This window comes from Ovis canadensis, chromosome 3 (assembly GCF_042477335.2).
Source record: "Ovis canadensis isolate MfBH-ARS-UI-01 breed Bighorn chromosome 3, ARS-UI_OviCan_v2, whole genome shotgun sequence".
Lineage (NCBI taxonomy): Eukaryota > Metazoa > Chordata > Mammalia > Artiodactyla > Bovidae > Ovis > Ovis canadensis.
The window spans coordinates 140,911,753-140,938,254 of NC_091247.1; the positions used below are offsets into that span (position 1 = coordinate 140,911,753).

Here is a 26,502-nt window from a genome sequence, read left to right on the forward strand (position 1 = left end):
ATGGACTTGTACTCTACATAATATACTGTTTTCATTGCCTTTTAAATGAACAGTATCTCGAGGATTTTTTTCGTCGCCATAGGTAGCTCTTCCTTGTTCTTTTTAACAGATGCACAGATACCCTTTACACTGTGTGACAGTTTACATAACAGCCTCCAATTAATGGATGTTTAAGTTATTTCCAACTTGCAGTATTTCAAATACTACAATGAATATTTTCACATATGAATGAATTTTTGCACATTTATACAGTATAGTTATAGGATAAATTCCTGTTGGATGAAGGAGTAAGTGTACTTGAAAATTTAATACTATTAAATAGCACTCCAGAGAGGACACTTCCTCCAACTAGGGTATCCAGTCCTCCAAACCCATCCCAACACCATATTGAACTTAAAAGTCTCTGACAGAATAGTAGGTAAAATAGCATCTTGCTTTACTTTCTTTTTAATTAAAGTATAGTTGATTTATAATATTAGTTTCAGGTATACAACATAGTGATTCAGAATTTTTATAGGTTATATTCCATTTAAAGTTATTACAAAATAATGGCTATATTTCCCTGTGTTGTAGAATATATCCTTATTGCTTATTTATTTTATACATAGTAGTTTGTATCTCTTAATCCCTCACTCCTGTCTTGTCCCTCTACCCTCTCCCAACTGGTAACCAATGGTTTGTTCTCTGTATCTGTGAATACGTTTCTGTTTTGTTATATTCATTCCTTAAAATATCTTGCCTTAATTTGTTCTTTAATTGCAAGACTAAACATTTAAATCATATATTAGCTATCTTTATTTGTATTTCTGTTCGAGTAATTTGCTTCTTTTTCTCTTTTAAAAACAATTGATTTAAGAATCCTGTTGATCTTGTTGATTTGTAATGTCTTAATATGAAGGAAGTTAACCCATTATCTATCATCCTTGGCAAATACTTTTACAAATTTTTGTACTTTCAGTTTGTTTATAGTCCTTTTCCCTGCAGGAGTTATAAAATTTTATTTATTTATGTATTTATATGTGTATTATCAGTCTTTTCCTTTATAGCTTCTTCTGCACGCTGAGACTTTTTTTGAAAAACTCAACAGTATCTTTTCCAGGAGCTTTACTTTTATGTTAAGGTGTTTGATCTACTGAAATTGGGAGGGCTGTCCTTGGTGATAATGGTTGCTACTAAGCGGCCCTCCTCAACCCACATTCACCGGACTCAGCACTCGGCACACTTCCTGGAGGATCTGCTCCTGGTTCTTCACCGAGCAGAGCACCAGGGTGCAGACCACCACATCCATGGAGCCTGCGGCCACCTGGTGCATGTTCTCCCCGGCAGCCATTAGAAGGGCTCAAACTGCAGGTGTCGGCCTGGGCAATGCACTTGATCAAGAACTTCTCAAAGCTGGGGTTGGGATCAACACAGGTCACCTGGCATCCAGGGGAGGTAGAACTTGAAGTTGGCCCCCGTGCCACAGCCCAGCTCCAGCCGGGAGAGCTTCCTGGAGGGGCCCGTGAACTCCCGCAGGTTGCTGAAGAGCTCCTGCTTCTTGCTCACCATCTGTTCGTTGTACATCACAGTGAACCTCGCCAGGAAGTAGGGGAACCCCTGTTTGCCTATCCAGTTCCACAAGCCCAGAAAGTCCAGCAGGTACATGGGAAATGCCAGGATGCAGACGGCCAGCTGGAGGATAAAAACGGTGAGCGCCATCACTCAGAAGAGGAAAAAACAGATCAGCGGACAGAGGTCTGACTCCTTTAATTGGGGGAAGCAGATATCTGGCCACACTCCAGAGCCAATCAGCTGCAGAGTAAAGAACTGGCTGTACTGGAAATACACAGCTGAAGTCAAATCTCAGGCAAGAGACCTATTTCATCCAAATAATAGATGTTTGGCAGAAGTTGCCTCATGGCTTACTTTTCATGAAGTGAAATGAGAAAGTTCCCAGCTTTTCCTTAGAAGGAAAGCTGATTACAACCCCCTACTCCTGCTTAGAGACTGCTACTGCAGTTTCAAATGCGGAGTGTGTGCACTCACAGCTTATCTGTGAGTGACCTCTCCTAAGAAAACGATCTGTGGGTGGAGCCTGGCTAAAACCCACACCAGTAAGCCCATGCCAAGGCCCAGTTATTACTACATGCCCCTGCCTACTTCCTTTCCATCTCGCCCACTTCTGCCTTGTGGTTTTTTTTTTTTTTTTTTTTTTTTTTTAAGTGAAAGCACTTGCCCATCTGGTCACAGTTGGTAAGACCTTTCCCTTTTGCATTCTCAGCAGAGGCACTCAGGTGTTCATAACTCCACAATGGGATTATTTTTAAATCACTGTTTTTGGCCGCCCGTCTTTTAAAGGGCAAGTTTCACCTTCAAACTGTGCCACACAGCTTCAGTTCAGGGGCTCCCCAGGTGGTGCTAGTGGTAAAGTACCTGCCCACTAATGCCAGATAGACTTAAGAGAGGAGGGTTCGATACCTGGGTCAGGTAGATCCCATTCCAGTATTCTTGCCTGGAGAATCCCATAGGCAGAGAAACTTGGCAGGCTACAGTCCATAGGGTCACAAAGAGAAGGACACTACTGAAATGACTTAACATGCTTACATGCACTGTACTACATTATTGAGCTTATTTACATAAAAAAATACTCCCCAGAATAATCACTTTTGGGAAGCTAGAGTATTCAGAAAATGTTTCCAGATACCCCTCTATTTTAAACAAGAAAGCCTGAGGTTTTGGGTGATCAGGGAACACAGAAATTTTCAAAAATAATGATATTTACTTTTTTAAACCAGGTGATGGATACAGAGAATGTTCTGTTGTTTTATTATTTGTTACCATGGCTTAGTTGCTAAGTTGTGTCTGACTCTTGCGACTCCATGGACTGTAGCCCTCCAGGCTCCTCTGTCCATGGGATTTAGCAAGCAAGAATGCTGCAGTGGGTTGCCATTTCCTTCTCTGGAGGATCTTCCTTACCCTGGGATGGAACCAGGGACTCCAGCTTTGCAGGCAGATTCTTCACAGACCGAGCTACCAGGTAAGCCACTATTATTTGTTATACCCTACACATATTTTATAAATATATATTCCATCTTAACAGCTTTCTTGAGGTAGACGTGACATACAATAAACTACACACATTTAAGCTGTCTAGTTTGGTTAAGTTTTCATGCATGTACACACCCATGAAATCATTGCTTCAGTCAAAGTAATGAATATACCTATCACCTCCCCCAAATACCTCTTGCCTCTTGGTGATCCCTCTTTCCTGTCCTCCCTGCTCCTGGGCCACCACTGATCTGTTTTCTGTTGCTAGAGATTAGTTTGCATTTCCCATAATTTAATGTTAATGGAATCATACAATATCTACTTTTTTTCCCCTCTGGTGTCTTTCATTTAGCATAATTGAGAGTCATCCATATTGTTGCATGCATCCGTTGATTTTCCTCCTGGGTAGTATTCCATTGTACGGATCTAAAACAGTTTGTTTATCCACTCACCTGTTGATGGACATTTGGATTGTTAACAGTTTTTGGCTATTACAAATGATGCTACTATGGGGACTTTCCTGGTGGTCCAGGGGTTAAGAATGCACCTTGCAATGCAGTGGAATCAGGTTCGATCTTTGGTCAGGGAACTAAGATCCCATGTACTACAGAGTAACTAAGCCTGCATGCCACAACTACTGAGCCTGGAACCCACAAACCACAACTAGAGAATCCATGAACTGCAAGGAAAGATCCAATGTGCTGCAACAAAGATCCTGTGCACCATGCTAAGACCCAATTCAGTCAAACAAATAAATGTTTTTTTTTTTTAATTAAGCTATTGTGAACATTAGTGTACAAATCTATGTGTGGACATATGCTTTCTTCTGGGTAAATTCCTATGAGTAGAATGTATAAGTCACATGGAGGTATATGTTTACCTTTTAAAGAAACCGCCAAACTGTTTTCCAAAGTGGTTGTACCACCAGCAGTGTATGAGAGATTGAGTTGCTCTGTATCCTCACCTACACTTGGTGTGGTCAGCCTTTTAATCTTAGCCATCCTAAAAAATGTCTTGTGGTCCCTCACTGTAGTTTTAATCTGCATCTCCCAGGTGATTAATGATATCAAGCATCTTTCAATGGGCTTATTTGCCATCTATGTATCTTATTTGCAGTGTTTATTCAAATCTCTTGAACATTTTATTAATTATGATTCTGATTGTTTTTGCCTATGCTGCGTGGCATGTAGGATCTTAGTTCCCCAACCAAGGATTGAACCTGCACCCCCTGGAGTGGAAGTGCAGCACCCTAACCACTGGACCACCAAGGAATTCCCTGAATATGTTAAAATTGGGTTATTTTCTTATTGAGTGTTGAGAATTCTTTGCAAGTCATTATTAAATATGTGATTTGCAAGTATGTTTTCCTACTCCATGGCTTGTCTTTTTAACGGTATGCTAAAAAGTGCAGAAATCCTTGTGTTGTCTTCGTTTGGTTTTGGTATCAGAATTCCATGGGATCATGCTATGGGAAAGGGAAGAATACAGTATAGAGTATAGGTGTCTTAGAAGACACATCTCACTCAGAGACTGGAGTCTCAAAGGGCTTTTTGGAGGAACAAACATCTATTTATTTATTTATTTGTCTGCCCCAGGTCTTAGTTGCAGCATGCAGGATTTTGAGTTGTGGCATGTGGGAACCAGTTCCTGACCAGGGATCCAACCTGGGCCCCCTTTATTGGGAGCACAGAGTCCAGTCTTTTGGACTTCCTCTAGGAAGTCCCCCCTAGAGGAAGGAACATCTGAAGTGAGACATCAGGGACTTCCCTGCTGGTACAGGGGATAAGAATCCGCCTGCCAATGCAGGGGACACGGGTTTGACCCTGATCTGGATAGATCCCACATACCATGGAGTAACTAAGTCCATAAGCCACAACTATTGAGCCTGTGCTCTAGACCTGGGGAGCTGCAACTACAGAGCCCACGTGCTCTGGAGCCCATGCTCTGCAACAAGAGAAGCTGCCACAATAAGAAGCCTGCTCACCGCAACTGGAGAGAAGTCCCTGAGCTCTGCCACTAGAGAAAAGCCTGTGCAGCAAAGAAGACCCAGCACAGCCAAAAATAAAATAAATAAACACAATTATTTTTTATAAAGGCAAAGTGAGACATCGGTGGTAAGTAGGAATTAGCTAGATGGAGGCTGGGCAGAGCCCGAACGCTGCAGCAGAGGCACGGCATGTGAGCAGACAGGGAGGAGAAGGGAACAGCGGTGCATCGGGGGAGCGGAAATACAGGGAGCATCCTTGTGAGGCTGGTGTCAGACTCAGTTCAGGTAAAGAAATGACAAAGATTTGATGATTTACCCACAGTTTCTCAGTTGGCTTGACCTGGAATCCAGGTCTGTTTTACCCCTAAGAGACTGTTTTTACTCTCACTGCCCCACGAATGTCTCTAATGCTGATTGAGTCCTCAGTATTATTACACTGAAATTGCAGACAGGTTGTTTAAAATTAGAAGAGGATGAAGGAGTGAACCTAAGCAATGTCTACATGTGAGGAGTAGGAGGAAGAAAGTGCCAATTGAAAGCAGTAGTGAAAGAAAAATAATGGAAGCCAAAGAAAGCGGTGTGAGAGGAATGGTATCACATTCCAAAGATGGAGAGAGTTGAAGAGTTGGTGGGTTTTCTGACTCTACTTGGTGATGATCTCATTTAGCTAATGAGAATGTAATTTCTAGGGAGGGGATCACAAAAGGATGGAAAAATGAGTGTTAAGTAGAGGAATACAGATCACCTTTTCAGATATGTTAATTACTGGATGCAGGAAAGTGTAAGAAGGGAAACCAACTTTGAGATGGAGGCAGTCTTATTAGGAGATGATCTTAAGATAAACACTGAAGAAGGGGAAGGAAGCAGTCTGCATAGGAGAAGTTGAGCTGTGATGTAGGATACAGGCTGAGCTGACCATCAGAGCTGTCCTGGGTTAAGGTAAGAGGGGTGAATCTTCACCTTCCCACCTAGATCAATTATTTGATGTTGCCTGCCTGAGAAAGTGGTAAGAGTTCATGCCTGAGGCCAACAGCCTTCTCACTAGAAACAGGTAATAAATCCTTCATTCTCACAGGGGTATACGTCTAGTGCATTCCAGCATTATCACAAGGAGGAATACTTTTAGGATAGCTAAAGATAATGAGCGGGTAACAGGCAGGAAGTCCAGGGGTCTCCAAAAGGAGGAAATAGGCTGCAAGAGTCAGACATTTTTATCTCTCTCTTAAGCGGCAGGAGGAAACAAACTAGCGATATGTTTTCCCTTCTCTATACAATTTAAAAGAAGTTTCTCTTAAAATACTGTGTTGCCATAATGACACCTGGTTTCACCTGAAATTAACTATTCTCAAACCTTGAGTTAATCAATGCATTCTTCTTATGGAAATGTTTGTCTTAAGCTATGTTAATGTACTATGCATTTACCCCAGACTCTGTCTTCAAGGCGGTTCTGCCTAATGGCTCAGAACCTACTTGACAAACCAGTATGTTATACTCAGATATTGTTGCCCTAATCTATGTAAACGAAACTGTTTGTATGGTAATCTGCTCTTCTACAAGATTCAAGTCAATCGTTTTATGGCCCGAGATGACTTGTCTGGTGCCAAGATTACTCCAAAATACATCTTATGGTTGAGGGGCCTGGTGCCATTCTGAGTTTTAAGACATTGCTTTTTTTCATTAGCAAACTACTAGTGACTATATAACATCCAGCTGAAGACTTAGCAGGGGGGTACTCTGTTTGCAGCCTACTGATACCTATGTCAGAAGCTTTCTCTATCTCCTTTACACTTTAATAAAACTTTATTACACAAAAGCTCTGAGCGATCAGGCCTCATCTCTGGCCCCAGACTGAATTCTTCTCCTCCGGAGGCCAAGAACCCTGGTGTCTTTTTGTGGTTCCGCAACAACTTTTCAATGTCACAAGGAGGAATGCTGTTAGAGTAGCTGAAGATAATATCTTCCCAAGTGGCTCAGTGGTAAAGAATCCAATTGCCAATGCAGGAGCCTCTGGTTAAATCCCTGGGTTGGGAATATGCCCAGGAGGAGGAAATGGCAACCTACTCCAGTATTCTTGCCTGAAAAATTCCATGGACAGAGGAGCCTGGTGGGCTACAGTCCATGGGGTCGCACAGAGTTGGACACAACTGAGTGACTTTGAGTACACACACACACAGTATAAGCTTAGTTATTTAACTTTGGATAAAGACAGTTTAGGACTTGCATAGTGTTGAAAGTTGGATACGGGCTTGGTTTGAGTGGAGGACATTGTCTTTATGAATCCTGTTTACATAAGGAAGACAGGGAGTGACATCTTCAAAGAGTGGAGTGTTTGAGGCTGAAAGGGAAGCCTTTTGCCTTATTATTGTTGTCATCTTTATCGTGGGAGTCTCTCTGGTTAGGGAGCATTTGAATGTGCAGAATATAAGGAGTCAGAAGAACTAGACCCTTGCTGTCTCAGCCATCCAATGCCAATTAGTCTTTTGATAATTTAATAAGCATGTATTAAACAATTAATGTTTATTGGCCCCTGCAGACACATGAAGAGTACTCCAGGTATCATCAAGAATATCATGGACATAGTAAAACAAATATAAATTATAAACTGTAATACCATCAGAATGGAATATAAAAGAGTTGGCCAATGATAAAAATATATTTGTTGTCTAATTCCTCTTCCATTTTTAATTTAAGGTCAGAGTAACTTACATTTTTTAGCATAAGATCAGTTCCCAGTAAAGACTTACACTGGGAAATTAGGGTTCTCAGTCTTGTCTTTGTTCTTATTGCTAGTAGGTCATCTTGTGTGGGTTATTTTTGTTTTCTTTTGTTTCATCGGTCACTAAGAGTGTCTATGAAATTCCTAGAAAGGAGGCTGAAAGTTAACTATTGAAATTTCAGCAGGTTCCAAGTGGTAGAGGAGGAATGTATGAGTCTTGATTTCCTGGTGGCTCAGGTGGTAAAGAATCCACCCGAAATGCAGGAGTTCCAGTTTCGATCCCTGGGTTGAGAGGGTCTCCTAGAGAAGGGCATGGCAACCCACTCCAGTATTCAGTCAAAACAGTAGTAAGTTAAGCTTAAGGCCACATATGCCTGCCCACCGACAGCTTCAGATCTCTGGTTATCCACTGCTGAAGGTTTATCAGAGAGAACTGATATATCCCTAAAGTGTTCATGGAGAAATGGAAGGTGCCTGAGGTGTTTGTTGGGGAACTGAGTAAATCTGCATGAACTGTATGTTTTTAGAAGATGAATGATACGTTTACTTGGCAAAATTATTTTAAATTGCAAAACCGTATACAGTGTATATTCATGAGAGGTCCTCCTTTTGCCTGACCTCATTTGTGCTCCTCCACTCCTTCCTCTTGGAGTCGGCATTACCAGTTTTGGGTATCCTTTGGATTTCGTTTGTACATGTATATTCTCTCTCTCTTGCTGCATAAATGATAGCATAGTGTTCTATAAATTGTATCTTTAGCATCACAGTGTATCTTGGAGACTGTTTCCTGTCAATCCGTTTAGATTTGCCTTGTTTATGGTATTCCATTCTATGAATGTCCTATGATGTTTTAGTCTTTTGGCACTACAAACAGTTCTGTGGGAAATATTCTTGCACATGTTGATACTTCCTATACAAGTGTTTCTTTATTATGCATTCTTAGAAATGGAATTACTGGGTCAAAGAATATGTAGACTTTTGACATTTAGACAGAAAAGTAATTAGCATTCTTATCTTGTAAAACAGTCTTACAACTTTTTTGATAAGGAATGGGATAAAATAGTTATATTACATTGATCCATGAGTGCCTTTTTCCCCCTGCTGTCAATGGCTGTTTGATAGGAGGAGACTTACTGGCTCTAAGAGAAGGTGATGCTTAGTGGTTGGGGGTAACCTAGAATGTCAAGGCACCTTGTTAATCATAACTGTCCGAGCACTGCAGGGTTGAATCTTGTTGCTTGTGTCTCCACTTGATCTTTTTCTTAGCATAATTTAATGACTGAAGTGACCTGGGGGTTTGGTCGTAGAGAGCAAAGTGGTCTTATATTAACTTACTGCTTCTCTATGGGTGTTGGATTTTTGTGGAAACCTAAACACTGGGCAGCACCCAGTGCATATTGACTCTCCATTCCTTGCCCTAATTACGTTCTCTAGACACTGCAAGCAATGGAAGTTATAGTTGCTGACTCAATGTTTTGATGAGAAAGTTGGAATCTAGGGAATTCCCTGATGGTCCAGTGGTTGGAACTCTGGGTTTTTGCTTCCAGGCCCAGGTTCCATCCTTGGTCTGGAAACTAAGATCCTACAAGCTGCACAGCACAGCAAAAAAAAAAAAAAGAAAGAAAGAAAAAAGCAAGAAGTTGAAATCTAGAATCCATTTTCTTCCTTGGAGAGAGATTTCAGAAAAAAGATCAGACTCTGTGTTTAAAAGTTCTGTAAGTAATTATGGGAATAATCACTTAGAATTGCAATAATTTGATTTTATGGTGAGACATTTCTTTTTAAAATTATTTAGCTATCACCCTTTCACACATGATACTGGGGAAAATACACTACTGTCTCAATTGTTTTAAAATATAACCTTTAAAGGCCTGTTTTGAATAGGAATCTTCCTCAAATATATTGAATACTTCTGTGCCTTCTGAAACCAGTTATCAATCATCAAGACAAAAGTAATCTAATTGAATTGGTCCTTCCTGAGTAGAGCAGCAATTAGAAACTTGAGTTATTCTTACTAATATAATATTAATAATGAAAAAGCAAGAGAGTTCCAGAAAAACATCTATTTCTGCTTTATTGACTATGCCAAAGCCTTTCACTGTGTGGATCACAGTAAGCTGTGGAAAATTCTGAAACATATGGGAATACCACACCACCTGACTTGCCTCTTGAGAAATCTGTAGGCAGGTCACGAAGCAACAGTTAGAACCGGACATGGAACAACAGACTGGTTCCAAATAGGAAAAGGAGTACATCAAGGCTGTATATTGTCACCCTGCTTATTTAACTTATATGCAGAGTACATCATGAGAAACGCTGGGCTGGAAGAAGCACAAGCTGGAATCAAGATTGCCAGGAGAAATATCAGTAACCTCAGATATGCAGATGACACCACCCTTATGGCAGAAAGTGAAGAGGAACTAAAGAGCCTCTTGATGAAGGTGAAAGAGGAGAGTGAAAAAGTTGGCTTAAAGCTCAACATTCAGAAAACGAAGATCATGGCATCCGGTCCCATCACTTCATGGGAAATAGATGGGGAAACAGTGGAAACAGTGTCAGATTTTATTTTTTGGGCTCCAGAATCACTGCAGATGGTGACTGCAGCCATGAAATTAAAAGATGCTTACTCTTTGGAAGGAAAGTTATGACCAACCTAGCCAGCATATTAAAAAGCAGAGACATTACCTTGCCAACAAAGGTCCGTCTAGTCAAGGCTATGGTTTTTCCAGTGGTCATGTATGGATGTGAGAGTTGGACTGTGAAGAAGGCTGAGCGCTGAAGAATTGATGCTTTTGAACTGTGGTGTTGGAGAAGACTCTTGAGAGTCCCTTGGACTGCAAGGAGATCCAACCGGTCCATCCTAAAGGAGATCAGTCCTGGGTGTTCATTGGAAAGACCGATGTTGAAACTGAAACTCCAATACTTTGGCCTCCTGATGCAAAGAGCTGACTCATTGGAAAAGACCCTAATGCTGGGAAAGACTGAGGGCTGGAGGAGAAGGGGATGACAGAGGATGAGATGGTTGGTTGGCATCACCGACTTAATGGACATGGGTTTGGGTAGACTCTAGCAGTTTTTGATGGACAGGGAGGCCTGGCATGCTGCAGTTCATGGGGTCGCAAAGAGTCGGAAACAACTGAGCAACTGAACTGAACTGAAAATAACCATTCAACACACTTTGGCACTTCTATTTTATTTTATTCATTTAATTAGTTTATTTTTTGGCTATGCTGCGTGGCTTGCAAGATCTCAGTTCCCCAGCCAGGGATTGAACCTGGGGCATAGTAGTGAAAGGCTAGAATCCTAACCACTCTATCACCAGGGAACTCTAATAATAATAGTCTTCTTTGGGAGGTGGGTTGGAGGGGGCCAGTGCTGTGTGACTTGTGGGCTCTTAGTTGCCTGACCAGAGATCAAACTCACACCCTTGGTAGTGAAAGCGTGGAGTCCTAATCACTGGACCACCAGGGAATTCCCAATAATCTTCATAATAATGTTTCAGAGTGATTGAAGTATGCGGAAGTTGTCTCATATCAATAGTCCACAATTTTCCATGTAACAGCCACAGTCCCATATCGGATTTGTGGTTTCTACTTTTTTGTGTGTTATCCTGACTTCTTAGAATTAATGTAAAATAAAAGTAAAAAGGCTCTAAGTGGGTTCTAGGAGCTGTGCTCTGCTTGGAATCCAGGTGGTATGCTGAGTGGTCAGATGTGTAAGTCCCCTTTAGGTGATGTGCTGGCTGAGAGAGGGGTGGGACTTAGTCAGCAATATTGAGGTCTGCTGGCGAAACCATCTGGTAGCTCAAACTCTGATAGGAAGGACATGGATTATAATTATTATTCATTATAACAAAGTTATTAATTATAAAGTTCTTGATATTGGTGACTATAGAGATGAAAAGTTATGTTTTCTAACTTAGCAAGAGGTGATATGTTTTACACTCCAGAATATAGATGAAATCTAAGGCAATGGCACCCCACTCCAGTACTCTTGCCTGGAAAATCCCATGGGATGGATGCTGGGAGCCAGTGTGAGGAATCCTGCCCATGGCAAAGGTCATGAGGAAGGAAGCCAGACATATGCAAAGGTGTGATCTGGCTTCAGGGGTTCCCCCTGGGTTTTCCTGAACATCTACCTACCAAAACCAGAGTCTGGCTGCCTTATTGTACTGTGCTTTCCACTCTTCTACCTCTAAAAGGAATTAACTTAGGGCTCCAGTTAACAGTCTCCTGCATATAAAAAGAATGTCTCGGTTTAAACCCCTTTGATGGGTTTCTAATTTACCTGACTGGTCTGCCTGGACTTTTACAACTTGTGAATTGTTTACAGCCCCCCAACCACGAGAGGCACAAAGCTTAAAGCATCTTAAAGATACAGAGCCTTTTCTAAAGAGCTAAAAATTATATTGGTGACCGGTTTCACTGTTGAGTCAATGACTGCTGCCAGGCCTCCATATCCTTTATCTTTTAAGCACCTGGGAGGATATTAATTAATGTAATCGGGATATAGAAAAAGGAATACAGTAGTTTTGATGTTAGCAACACTAGACTTTTGAGTTAATTACTTTTCTCTTTGTTATAAATCACTGTACTCCTTTTCCTTGTTATAAATTGTTGATTCCTTGCTATGTAAGAATGTAACTTTATTTAGTGCTTTCTGAGAGTGGCACCAGACTTTGGGAAGAACAACACTCTTAAGGCAAAAAAGTCTTCTGGTTGACAAACCCTTATCAGAAAAGGGCTGTAAAATGTTAATTGGCCTTCTGGCCAGAAGATGATGTAAATCACCTAAGATTTGTGTATACAACTAGGTATGCAGAGAGAAAGCCTGGTCTCGATAAGAGTCAGGGCTGCTGACGCTGCATAATTTTGTATTATCCATTGATCTCTATGTACAAAAAAAAGGCATAAAAGGCCTTTCCAGACAATAGAGGATGGGCCAGTCACTGGAAAGACTGGTTTCCCCTGTGTCTTCTTTACTCTGTTTTCAGGCTGAATTCCCATCTGGGATGGGATGTGGAGGCTCTCCGAGTCTACTTACTTGCCCTGGCTTTTAAGACCCACGAGAGAGGGAGCCTAAGGTAGTGCACCCTCCATTATTCAAGTGGGCGCCAGTGGCCTAACATAGACAGTGCAAGTTCCTTGTCTTGGAACTTTATTAGTTCTCCACATAAACCAAGTTATTCAGCCTCTTTTCTCCACTAAATTTTCCTATCACACTATTTCTTCCTAATCTCTTTTATATTTCTAAATAAATAGGTTTTTCCTCGCCTACACTGTCTCCCCTTCGAATTACCCTGGATTCACCAGGACTGGACCCTGGCAGATGGAGGAGCTAGCTATATTGTTTTCTATGTCACTTGTTTCCGAAGAATTTCTTATGTTCACAAATGTGTGACTGAGCCTGTGATATAATGCTGATATGCAGTTCCACATGAGATCAATGGTTGTAATAATGTAACTCTAGATATGGGAAGAAACAACAAGAGGGAATATTTTCCTGGACCAAGAGGCTTGTGAGATAATAGTCCAGAGACTTTTGCTACTTGCAAGGCCTGGTCCAATAACAGCACCCGGAGTGGCCCATCAATGGAATCTTCCCTAGACCTGGGAATGAGCCTTCCCAGCACCGTGAGACACAATAGCCATGAAACATGGTCAAATGTGTGGCTATGAAGGGACCCTGCTGACTGGAAGTTGGTACTTGCCAACTGCCTCTACAAAGATTACATCAGGACCACTACAAGCTGCTGACCTTCAACACCCCCTGAAAGGAGTTCAGGGTGGAAATCAGAAATAAGACACTCTGTGCTCTGAGAAAAACCCAAAAGGACCAGCCTTCAGACAGCCAGATGTTTTCAGGTAAAGATTTTATGAGCCCAAATTCTTGCATCTTCTCATACTTAGAAAAACGCTAATGTCATGAACCAATGTCTGGTCCTGGTTCTCCTGGTAGCCCCTAAACAGCTTTTCTACTTCTATTAATCTTTGAGCCGTGTACCTTAAACTTTCTTGTCAAGTTTGTTTCTTCCAGAACACAACAAATCTCCAAATGGTAGTATGACAAGAATATTCCCTGAACAACACCTAGACAATGCTGAAACAAGTCACCTTATCATTCCATGGACTCTCATCTCCCTCTGTTAATGCACCCTGACAGAGAGCAGGCAAAGGGAACCCAGAACCCCACAATGCCCCTGTACAGCCTGAAGAAGCCAGAGCGGTCATTGCCCCCTTTCCCCTGAGACTGGGTTCCCAAATGCCTGAGAAGAAAAATAGGTAGACAGACATGAAAAGGGTATCAAAAGGGACCAAAATCCAAAATCAGGAAAATTAATGCTTATGGCTAATCACACCATTATCAATGGGGGACCCCATGGTATGTGGTTATCTAACTGCTCAGATGATATTAACAATACTATGTATGATTATGCTACTCAAGTAACCTGAAAAGTTACTAACACTACGATGGAACATTAGCATGACAAAGGACATCTTGGCTGGTTTGACGATGGAATGACACCCCCTCATCCTTGAATCGTCCTCGATAAACAGATTGGGCCTGAACAATGAGACATCTTGAAACTTGCTGCAAACACCAAAAACTTAAAACTTGGACTAGACATTTCACAGAGACCATTCATAGTCATAATAACTATTTCTTTCATTATAATCAATCATATTTCATACAAGCTTGTGTTCCCCTTCCTTTTGTTACAATTATATTTGTTGTTTACCATTGCCTTTATGCAAAAATTGTTAAAACTAAACAGATTCAATTAGTCAAGACCCTTTTTACAAATATAATAAATAAGGGGGAATTGTCAGGGAACATTTAACAGGAGGATAACTGCATGCTGTTTTCTATTTCTCAAGGATCTCTGTTCCTTATCAGTTCCTATTCAGGGAACAAATGAAACAGCACGCTGTTCCCAGGACTGAGGTCATAAGATGAGACATGTATGAATCCCCTTCAGTGACTCTTTTCAGCATCAGCAACCTTGTACGTATCTCATCCTGTGTAATACCTGAGTAATCATCTTAGTAAAGATATATAAGCCTACGTTTCTGCTAATAAAGCACCCTTGCTCCATCAGAGCTTGGGTCCCCGTTTCTTTCTTTCTCTCTTTCTTTCTCTCTCTCTCTTTCTCTCTTTCACTTTCTTATTGTCGACTCCGGACCGCCAGGTTCCAGTCCATTAAAGGACCCCAACACCACACAGTCAAAGACTTTAGCATAGTCAAAGAAGCAGAAGTAGATGTTTTTCTGGAATTCCCTTGCTTTCTCTATGATCCAACAATGTTATCAAATTGATCTCTGGTTCCTCTGCCTTTTCTAAACCCAGTTTGTACATCTGGAAGTTCTCAATTCAAGTACTAGCTTGCAGGATTTTGAGCATAACCTTACTAGCATGGGCAATGAGCATAACTGTTCAGTAGTTTGAACATTCTTTGGCACTGGCCTTCTTTGAGATTGGAATGAAAACTGACCTTTCCAGTCCTGTGGCCACTGCTGGGTTTTCCAAATTAGCTGACATATAGAGTGTGGCACTTTAACAGCACCATCTTTTAGGATTTGAAATAGCTTAACTGGAATTCCATCACCTCCAATAGCTTTGTTCCTAGTAATGCTTCCCAAGGCTCACTTGACTTCACACCCCAGGGCATCTGACTCTAGGTGAGTAACCACACCATCGTGGTTATCCATATCATTAAGACTTTTTTTGGTATAGTTCTGTGTATTCTTGCCACCTCTTCTTAATCTCTTCTGCATCTGTTAGGTCCTGACTGTCTCTGTGCTTTATCATGCCCATCCTTGCATGAAATGTTCCTTTGATATCTCTGATTTTGTTGAAGAAATCTTTAGTCTTTCCCATTCTGTTTTTTTCTTCTATTTCTTTGCATTTTTTCATTGAGGAAGGCCTTATCTCTCCTTGCTATTCTCTGGAACTCTCTGGAATTCTCATTCAGTTGGGTATATCTTTCCCTTTCTCCTTTGCTTTTCATTTCTCTTCTTTCCTCTGCTATTTGTAAAGACTTCTCAGACAACCACTTTGCCTTCTGGCATTTCTTTTTCTTTGGGATGGTTTTGGTCACTGCCTCCTGTACAAGGTTATGAACCTCTGTCCATAGTTCTTCAGGTACTCTGTCTGCCAGACCTAATCCCATGAATGTATTCATCACCTTCACCATATAATAATAAGGGATTTGATTTAGGTCATACCTGTATCACTTGTTCCTGGAGGAGGGCACAGCAACCCACTCCAGTATTCTTGCCTGGAGAATCCCATGGACAGAGGAGCCTGGCAGGCTGCAGTCCATAGGGTTGCACAGAGTTGGACATGACTGAAGTGACTTAGCACACACAGAGTGTATCACTTGTTAATTTCCTATTTTTTTAATATTTCCTTATATTCTCAGAATTAGATTAGAAGTTTCCAACCTCATTCAAAATTTTTTAAATCACTAGGATAATACATTTTATAGGCTTAGCACTAACCCTAGATGCCAAAATATATAGAACTATATCAAAGCTTTGAGTAAATATAAATTAGAAATCTAGCATTCTTTTCATACTAAGTCAAACAAGTGGAATTAAAATGTCACAAACTTTTCTAGCTAGTCAAAAGTAAGAAATTTTCTAAAATACATACATACACATACTATATATGTATATATATATCCACACAAAAGCTTTTCTACTATCCTTGATAAAAGCTTGAGAAAGAACAACAACTGAGATGGAGATGGAGAAACTGGAAAACATAAATGAAATGAAATGGGAGCACTGAATGTGAAATAGAAAAGGTGAAACAAATTAGATAAAAGCATAAAATCATCATATAGTCCAGTTGTTTTTAAACGTGGCTGCTCATTAGAAACACATCTGGAGTTTTGGAGAAGAATAGCAATACTTTGGGCATTTCTATTTTTCAAAAGATTCCAAGGTAATTCTGTTATGCATCTGGATTTTTAAAAGTGATTACAAGTTTTTCTATGAAATGGTAGTTTTAGTGATATAGAATTCTATTATTTTCTGTTGACTGATCATGATACAAAGGTATTAAGTGTATAATAGTTATATATTCAAAATAGTAGAAGGTGTTTTAGAGGAGGAAATGGCAATCCGCTCCAGAATTCCTGCCTGGAAGTTTCCATGGGCAGAGGAACCTGGCTGGCTACAGTCTATTGTGGTTGAAAAGAGTTGGACACAACTGAGCAACTGAACCTGCATGACCCTCCTACAAAGGTGTGTCTGTGGTTTCCTGTCTTAGGACACGTAAGACTTGGAGGCAAAGAAATGTGGATTTGGAGGAGTCTGTGGCCAGCTTCCTCCCTGCAGGTCCAAGATCAACCATCCAATGTAGAAAAGCCTCTGATTTCTCCATCAAGTCTGAATGAGAGTCTTGCTGTGTAGAGTATTCTTGGTTGTACATTCTTCCCTTTTATTGCTTTAGACATATTGTGCCATTTGCTTCTGGCTTGTAGAGTTTCTTTTGAGAAATCAGCTGATAACCTGATGGGAGTCCCCTTGTATATTATATGCCATTTTCCCCTTATTGCTTTTAGTGTTTTATTAATATCTTTGTCTTTATTTTCATAATTTTGATTACTATGTGTCTCAGTGTTTCCTCCTTGAGTTTATCCTGTCTGGGACTGTCTGTACTTCCTAGACTTGGTTGACTATTTCCTTTGCCATGTTAGGGAACTTTTTAGCGATTATTTCTTCAAACATTTTCTTGGGTCCTTTCTCTGTCCCTTCTCCTTCTGTTGTTGCTGTTGTTCAGTCACTAGCCTTATCGGACTCTTTGTGACCCCGTGGGTTGCAGCACGCCAGGCTTCTCTGTCCTTCACCATTTCCCAGAGTTTGCTCAAACTGATGTCCATTGAGTCGATGATGCCATCCAAACATCTCATCCTCAGTTATCACCTTCTCCTCCTGCCTGCAATCTTTCCCAGCATCAGGGTGTTTTCCAATGAGTTGGCTCTTCATATCAGGTGGCCAAAGTATTGGAACTTCAACTTCAGCATCAGTCCTTCCAATGAATATTCAGGGTTAATATCCTTTAAAATTGACGGCTTTGATCTCCTTGCTGTCCAAGGGACTTTCAGGAGTCTTCTTCAGCACCACAGTTTGAAGGTATCAATTTTTCAGCGCTCAACCTTTTTTATTGTCCAGCTCTCACATCCATACATGACTACTGGAAAAACCATAGCTTTGGCTATACAGACCTTTGTAAGGCAAAGAAATATCTCTGCTTTTTAATGCACTGTGTAGGTTTGTCATTGCTTTTCTTCCAAGGAACGAGGGTTGACCATAAGGACCTTTTTCAGCAAAGTCAAACTTTTAGGTTATTGCTATCCAATAGATGTGAAATGGATCTCATTGTTGGTTTAGTTTGCCTTTCCCCAGTTACTACAGATGTAGATTAGTTTTTTACATATATTATTGGTTATTTGTATTTCTTTTCTGGAAATGGTCTATTCATACCTTTTGTCCATTTTTCTATTTGGTTGTTTATCTCTATTTTTATTGTCATTGTCGTTGGTTTGTAGGAATCCCTTACAGATACCCATCTTTTTCAAACATGTATGTTAGAAACATATATGTTGCAGATAATTTCTTCCCATTTCCCTATCACTTATGTTTTAATCTCGTTTAAGATGTCTTTTTATGTAGGAGGTTTTAAACTTTGTTAATTTTATAAAAATTGTCCATTTTTCAAAATTTGATTTAAGAAATTAGATCATGAGCTATTTTATTTTTTTTTTCCAGATAATTTTGAAGGTTTTGTTGTACAACTTTAAGTTTTTCACTCACCTGGAGCTTATTTTGCCTTCTTTTCCTGTCTTCTGAAGCTTCTGAGGCTCACCATTTGCTTCTCACCACATTTCTCTAGTGAGAAGTCTTTGACATTCTAGGCATCTCACTTCCTCCCTCTGAGTCTTTCTCTTAGAAACAAGAGAATGGGAACATAAATGAAGCTCCAGGCTTAGAAAACTAGCTCTTTGAAAGCCTGTAAAGAAGAAGCAAATGGTAATGATCAGGTAAAAGGAGACATTGGGAGCAATCTCTGCAAAAGATGATACGTAGGGTGGTTCTTCATCCTTCAAACCAAGAATCTGAGACTCCTGGAAGAAAATTTATGCTTGTGAGGAGAAGGAAGAGTGTCTCAGAGAGCTGGCCATGAAAGAAAGGAGATGTAGATTTGAGATAGGATCCTAAAGAAACCTTTTTATTTGGTACTGGGGTATAGCCGATTAACAGTGTTGTGATAGTTTCAGGTGAGCAGTGAAGGGACTCCGCCATACATATACATAAATCCATTCTCCTACTTTTAAAGTCCTTCCACATCTACTTTCTTTTTTTAAAAAAATTTTCTACTTTCTTACTTTACCTCTCTCCCCTACCTTCAAGTCCTGTGAGCTTTTTTTTTTTTTTTTGTCCTGCACCAGAAGATTGTGAAAGTGAGGCATATAGAATCACATAGAAGTTGTTGGTTAAGTTAAGGAAGAACCCAGGTTTCTTGACCTTCTTGAACATTAGAAGGTTTCAGGCAAGCCCAGCTTGAAGCCAAGTTGTGGCAGAGAGGAGCAGTATCCCAAAATTACAAGAAGGAACCTGTGATTTCTAGTGCCATAAACATCACCACAGTCATAATCATCATCAAAAAGCCTTTAGCAGGGCCTGCTTGCAGTAAGCAACTAAGGTAGACACTGAAATAAATTTAGAACACATTGCTCATGAACACGGTCTAAGAAATCACACTCTATGGAAAAAAAATTAATATATGCAGATAAGCAAAGGACATATATATATATGACAATAAAGAAGAGATAGACCAATCTAGCTACTGCAGACAGTAGAGAATTAGCATCAGGCATGTCAGAAGTCACTGCAATTCAAGGAAAAGAGGCTTGCTGGGTGAAGAACAGAGCCTGGCAGGAACTGGTTATGGGGGTTCCAAGTTCAGTGAAACTGTTACCGACCAATTAGGGAGGGCACGTCTCTTGCCTTCTGACTTCTTCCCCTCCCTTTTGCCCACCAGACACATGCCCCACCCCAGGCTTTTCCTCTTCTAGGCCACATAATCCTTGCCACAGCTCAAGATCAGAGGAAGTTTTACTTTGTGTTAGTCTTTGATTCTGAATTAGGGACCTTTACCCAGCATCGGTAGAAACCACCCTCAGGAGCCACTTTGTGATCCCAGACTTGTCCGCAGCAATTAGAGTGAATGGACAGAGGTAAGGAAACTCCTGGAGGGAAGGTCTCCACGCCCAGCTTTGGCAGGGTCACTTGGGATCTCCACCGTCGGCCTTAGTATTCACTGTGGCATGTGGCTCGTTACTATACCTGTCCCAGTCACTGAGCTTCTCCTGCATTCAATTTCTGTAGGAAAAAGGAAGCTCCTGCTTCAGGGTACTCTCAGTCTAGGCATATCTGCATGTTCAGCAAGATTCATCAATGTCTCAAATAGCTGAATCAACATTAAATCATTCTAAAGTTTAATCTCTCTCTCGGAATATCACTATCAAATATTCTAATGTAAGAAAATAAAGGATTAATATGTTCACATACATGTGTAAAAATATATGTTACTAAATGAACATGCATTGCTCAGGAGGAAGTCATTGGCTCTGTCTCGGGGTCCTTGCACTTGCTTTTCTCTCTGCCTGGAAGTTTTCATCTAGATAGCTATTCCTATGATTTGCTCTCTCACTTCAGTCAGGTTTATCCTTCAAAGTGAGGTCTTTCCTAGCCAGCTCCTCTAAAATAGTCCTTATTTCCTACCTCTGGCTCTAGCTGCTTCTTACCATGCTCTTTAAATTTATTTCCGAAATAGAATTTATCACTGCCTGACATATACTTAGTGACTTGCTTATTGTTTTCACCCACCCCCACAACAGAAGTTCCCTGAGAGCAGAAACTTTGTATTCTTTGTTGTTTGCTTACAGATTTCTTTTGATGTGGACTATTTTAAAGTCTGTATTGAATTTGTTATAATATGGCTTCTGTTTTGCTCAGTCGTTAAGTTGTGTCCAGCTCTTGGAGACCCCATGGACTATAGCACACCAGGCTACTCTGTCCTCTACCATCTCACTGAGTTTGCTCAAATTCATGTCCATTGAGTCACTGATGCTATGTGACAATCTCATCCTCTGCCTCCCCCTTCTCCTTATGCTTCTGTTTTATGTTTTGGTTTTTTGACCTCACAGCATGTGGGATCTTAGCTCCCCTACCAAGGATTGAACCCACACAGCCTGCACTGGAAGGCGAAGTCTTAACCATTGAACCACCAGGGAAGTCCCTGTATGTCTTAACCACCACTACCAGTGTCTAGAATAGTATCTGGTACAGTAGATCTTCAATGCTGTATTAAATGAATGAAATGAAATACAACAAGCATGTGTTTGTGTGTCCTTATTCTAATGTTTGGTGACACTAAATAGGAGAGACTGAGATGTCTTTCTAAACTAATCCTGTTCAGCTTTGGAAACTTGGTCATTCTAAACCTCTGACTCCACCTCTTAAGAAGACACCTCATCAATCTCTTTTTAGTCCAGGTGACTCACCCCTAACTCCAGTGGTCAGCTTGTGTTCTTGGTATCCTTGACCAGTATTTTTTGTTTGAGATTTGGCTTATAACGCAAGCTCAGTGTCAGACAAAGCACTCCCTGAGATTTTTGCTGGAACAATAAGGGAAAAGATATCTATCTGCTAATGGGGAGGATTCCATCAGCCCAAAGCAGATGGTGGCTGCGGTCCCACTATGCAGGCAGAACCTGTCTGAGAATAAAACCACACTGGGACTGAATTAGAGCCCAGAGTGAGAGGGGGTTAGAAAGAAAGAGACAAGTGCACAGCGGCTTGGTTGATATCATCTGAGTTCCCAGATGAAGCCTTGCCCAAAGCTTGCTGTACCATTGGGTTACATGTGTGATTTACTTCCCTTTGAGCACTGTCTGAATTGGGTTTCTATCACTAGTTATCAAAAACCAAATCAAGGGAATTTCCTGGTGATGCAGTGGTTAATAAGACTCAATGCTGTCACTGCTGGAACCCTAGAGCAGTGTGATCCCTGCTCGAGGAACTAAGATTTCTGTGAGCCTTGAGGTGTAACCAAAAATAAATAAATAAATAAAACAAAATAAATAAAATAAATAAAACATGTCTAACGCCCAGTTAGCTATATAATTTATACTACATCAATTTTCACTTGTTAACTAAATAAGACATGCAAATTTTTGCCTAAGACATTACAACATTTTTATAGCTTATAAAATAATCTGTATATTTGTATATATTTATCACTTGATTTTAATGCAAGTATGTGAGGTTGGGTAAAGATTATTCTTTCAGTTGTCTAAACTGAAGCTCAGAGAAATCAATCAATTTATCCAATAACAAACAGCTAATAAATGGCAGAGCAAGAATGCTAAGTAGGTCTTTGGCTCTAAATCCCAAGGCCTAGTCTATAGCACTTCAGCTACTTAAATAAGTGGAGACTTTCTTTCTGGATTTGTCTCTATTTAAAAAATGTTTTTAAAAGATTTTCTTACCGTGTTGCATGGGTTCCTGGATCTTGGTTTCCAACCAGGGATTTAACCCATAACTTTGGCAGTGAAAGCACTGAGTCCCAACCCCTGGACAGCCAGGGAACATCTGCCTTTCTTTGTCTCTCTTAATAGAAAAGCACCGCTCTTAGAGACAGGACCTTGCTCTTTGCCTTGAGTCCTTTAATCCCTAGGGCAACTCTCTGAATGAGTGGAGGCTCCGAGTGGAGCGTTCGACCTCACTAATTGCAAGGGTAGAGTTTGCTCATCAAGGAGCTTGTTATCGGCTGACTGAAATAATGCATTTGCATGAAGTGCTGTTTTTCCACCTTTTTTGACCACTACAGTAAAAAATATATTCTACAGCAACCCAGTACACGCACACACACACACACACACACACACATTATTAAAAATAAAGTTTCATAAAATAATACCTACTTTAGTACTTTTGACATTCTCTGATAGTTCCTATAGAGAGGGTTAATAGCCTTGATAGAGATGCCAGGGGTCCTCAGGGGGCGAAAAGGACAAATCTTTTTTTCCCCACATTCCTGCATCTTAGTCACATAAGAAGTTTTTTTCTTTAACCCAGAGCTGACGATTACACAACAAAACAAACTCGTCTTAAACTCTGTTCAGTTCAGTTGCTCAGTTGTGTCCGACACTTTGCGACCCCGTGAACTGCAGCATGCCAGGCTTCCCTGTCCATCACCAACTCCTGGAGTTTACTCAAACTCATGTCCATTGAGTCCGTGATGCCATCCAACCATCTCATCCTCTGTTGTCGCCTTCTCCTCCTGCCTTCAATCTTCCCCAGCATTAGGGTCTTCAAATGAGTCAGTTATTCCCATCAAGTGGCCAAAGTATTGGAGTTTCAGCTTCAGCATCAGTCTTTCCAATGAATATTCAGGACTGATTTCCTTTACGATGGACTGGTTGGATCTCCTTGCAATCCAAGGGACTCTCAACAGTCTTCTTTAACACCACAGTTCAAAACCATCAATTCTTCTGCGCTCAGCTTTCTCTATAGTCCAGCTCTCGCATCCATACATGACTACTGGAAAAACCATAGCTTTGACTAGATAGAGCTTTGTTGGCAAAGTACTGTCTCTGGTTTTTAATATGCTGTCTAGGTTGGTCATAGCTTTTCTTCCAAGGAGCAAGCGATTTAAATATCATGGCAGCAGTCACCATCGGCAGTGATTTTAGAGCCCCAAAACATAAAGTCTCTCCCTATTTCCATTGTTTCCCATCTATTTGCCTTGAAGTGATGGGACCGGATGCCATCATCTTAGTTTTCTGAATATTGAGCTTTCAGTTAACTTTTTCACTCTCCTCTTTCACTTTCATCAAGAGGCTTTTTAGTTCTTTGATTTCTGCCATAACAGTGGTGTCATCTGTGTATCTGAGGTTATTGATGTTTCTCCCGGCAATCTTGATTCCAGCTTGTGCTTCATCCAGCCCAGCATTTCTCATGATGTACTCTGCATAGAAGTTAAATAAGCAGGGTGACAATATACAGCCTTGACATACTCCTTTTCCTATTTGGAACCAGTCTGTTGTTCCATGTCCAGTTCTAACTGTTGCTTCCTGACCTGCATACAGGTTTCTCAAGAGGCAGGTCAGGTGGTCTGGTATTCCCATCTCTTTCAGAATTTTCCACAGTTTACTGTGATCCACATAGTCAAAGGCTTTGGCATAGTCAATAAAGCAGAAATAGATGTTTTTCTGGAACTCTCTTGCTTTTTCTATGATCTGACACATGTTGGCAATTTGATCTCTGGTTCCTCTGCCTTTTCTAAAACCAGCTTGAACATATCTGGAAGTTCACGGTTCATGTACTGTTGAAGCCTGGCTTGGAGAATTTTGAGCATTACTTTACTAGCCTGTGAGATGAGTGCAATCATGTGGTAGTTTGAGCATTCTTTGGCATTGCCTTTCTTTGGGATTGGAATGGAAACTGACCTTTTCCAGTCCTGTGGCCACTGCTGAGTTTTCCAGATTTGCTGGCATATTGAGTGCAGCACTTTCACAGCATCATCTTTCAGGATTTGAAATAGCTCAACTGGAATTCTATCACTTCCACTAGCTTTGTTCACAGTGATGCTTCCAAAAGCCCACTTGACTTCACATTCCACAATGTCTGGCTCTAGGTGAGTGATCACACCATTGTGGTTACCTGGTCCTGAAGATCTTTTTTGTATAGTTCTTCTGTGTATTCTTGCCACCTCTTCTTAACATCTTCTGCTTCTGCTAGCTCCATACCAGTTCTGTCCTTTATTGTGCCCATCTTTGCATGAAATGTTCCCTTGGTATCTCTAATTTTCTTGAAGAGATCTGTAGTCTTTCCCATTCTATTGTTTTCTTCTATTTCTTTGCATTGATCACTGAGGAAGGCTTTCTCATCTCTCCTTGCTATTCTTTGGAACTCTGCACTCAAATAGATATATCTTTCCTTTTTTCCTTTGCCTTTAGCTTCTCTTCTTTTCTCAGCTATTTTTAAGGCCTCCTCAGAGAGCCATTTTGCCTTTTTGCGTTTCTTTTTCTTGGGAATGGTCTTGATCACTGCCTCTTCTACAATGTCACAAACCTTCATCCATAGTTCTTCAGACACTCTGTCTGTCAGATCTAATCCCTTGAATCTATTTGTCACTTCCACTGTATAATTGTAAGGGGTTTGATTTAGGTCATACCTGAATGGTCTAGTGGTTTTCCCTACTTTCTTCAATTTAAGTCTGAATTTGGCAATAAGGAATTCATGGTCCAAGCCACAATCAGCTCCCGGTCTTGTTTTTGCTGACTGCATAGAGCTTCTCCATCTTTGGCTGCAAAGAACATAATCATTCTGATTTTGGTATTGACCATCTGGTGATGACGTGTGTAGAGTCATCTCTTGTGTTGTTGGAAGAGGGTGTTTGCTATGACCAGTGTGTTCTCTTGATAAAACTCTGTTAGCCTTTGCCCTGCTTCATTTTGTACTCCAAGGCCAAATTTGCCTGTTACTCCAGGTATCTCTTGACTTCGTACTTTTGCATTCCAGTCCCCTGTGATGAAATGGACATCTTTTTTTTTTTTTTTTATGTTAGTTCTATAAGTTCTTGTAGGTCTTCATGAAAGTGAAAGTGAAAGTGCAGTCTCTCAGTCGTGTCTGACTCTTTGCGACCCCATAGACTGTAGCCTACCAGGCTCCTCTCTTCATGGGATTTTCCAGGCTATAGTACTGGAGTGGATTGCCATTTCCTTCTCCAGGGGCTCTTCCCAATCCAGGCCTCAAACCCAGGTCTCCCGCATTGTAGACAGACGCTTTACCGTCTGAGCCACCAGGGAAGTCCAATAGAACCGTTCAACTTCAGCTTCTTTAGCATTACTGGTTGGGGTATAGACTTGGATTACTGTTAAGGATTATATAACAACAATGTATCCTGCTCAAGGGCACGTTTCTCCTTCTTAAGAACCTTCTGACTAAGCCTGTCATCTTAAAATGTCTATTGTGGGAGTGGGTCCGGTAAGACCTTTACAACCTTGAGACACTCTTATGACTTACTGTTAATAATCAATTGAAAAAGTATGTAACTCCCTTGCTGGGACTAGTGAGGAGGCACTCTCCATCCCCCTTCTGATATCTATGTCAGAAGCTTTCTCTGTCTTTTTCGCTGTAATAAATTTTCTGCCACATGAAGTCCTGCATGTCTGGAACTTTGTCCCTGATCCTGAAGCTAAATCCTCTTGTTTGGAGATCACAAATTACTATTCTATTTTTACAAACTTTGATTTTACAAATTCTGATTGTGACACACTAAATTGATTTCATAATCCAATAATGTATTGAGACTCAGTTTGAAAAGCACCATTATAGGTCACAGATATATAAAGTCACATCCAAGCTAATGTTCACATCCCGTGAGAATCACAGAAGGGTTTATGGGGTGTGTGACGTTGAGTTACATTTTGAAAAAATGGACAGGATTTCAATACTGGAAGTGCAGGTGGACGTAACAGTAGGAGCCAAGGTGCAGGGTCTGGCAAGCCCAGCATGTGTTCAGGAAGAAGAGAATATGCAATTCAACTAGAGTGAAGGATTTCCATGGTGGGGAGGTAACAGATGAGCTGGAAAGAAGGCTGAGACACAGACTGGATCCCTGGGTCAAGATCCCTGGGTCAAGATCCCTGGGTCATAACCTCCAGAGGAGAAAATGGCAACCCACTCCAGTA

The 26,502-nt window shown here is 40.8% G+C and overlaps 1 long non-coding RNA gene, 1 other non-coding gene and 1 pseudogene across 2 annotated transcripts in view; 2 read left to right on the forward strand and 1 right to left on the reverse strand.

Moving 5' to 3' along the window:
* Nucleotides 1-1,186: 1,186 nt before the first annotated feature.
* Nucleotides 1,187-1,744, reverse strand: LOC138436317 (thiol S-methyltransferase TMT1A pseudogene; annotated as a pseudogene).
* Nucleotides 1,745-2,771: 1,027 nt separating this feature from the next.
* LOC138437325 (uncharacterized) overlaps nucleotides 2,772-26,502 on the forward strand; it is a 32,672-nt gene continuing 8,941 nt past the window's right edge. The window contains exons 1-3 of the long non-coding RNA XR_011255870.1: nucleotides 2,772-3,016; nucleotides 12,992-13,594; nucleotides 14,609-14,735. This is a non-coding gene — a long non-coding RNA (uncharacterized lncRNA). The remainder of the gene's footprint in view (nucleotides 3,017-12,991; nucleotides 13,595-14,608; nucleotides 14,736-26,502) is intronic.
* LOC138438488 (small nucleolar RNA SNORA38) lies at nucleotides 16,969-17,099 on the forward strand. Its single transcript, XR_011256413.1, has one exon. It is a non-coding gene; the product is annotated as a small nucleolar RNA SNORA38 (small nucleolar RNA).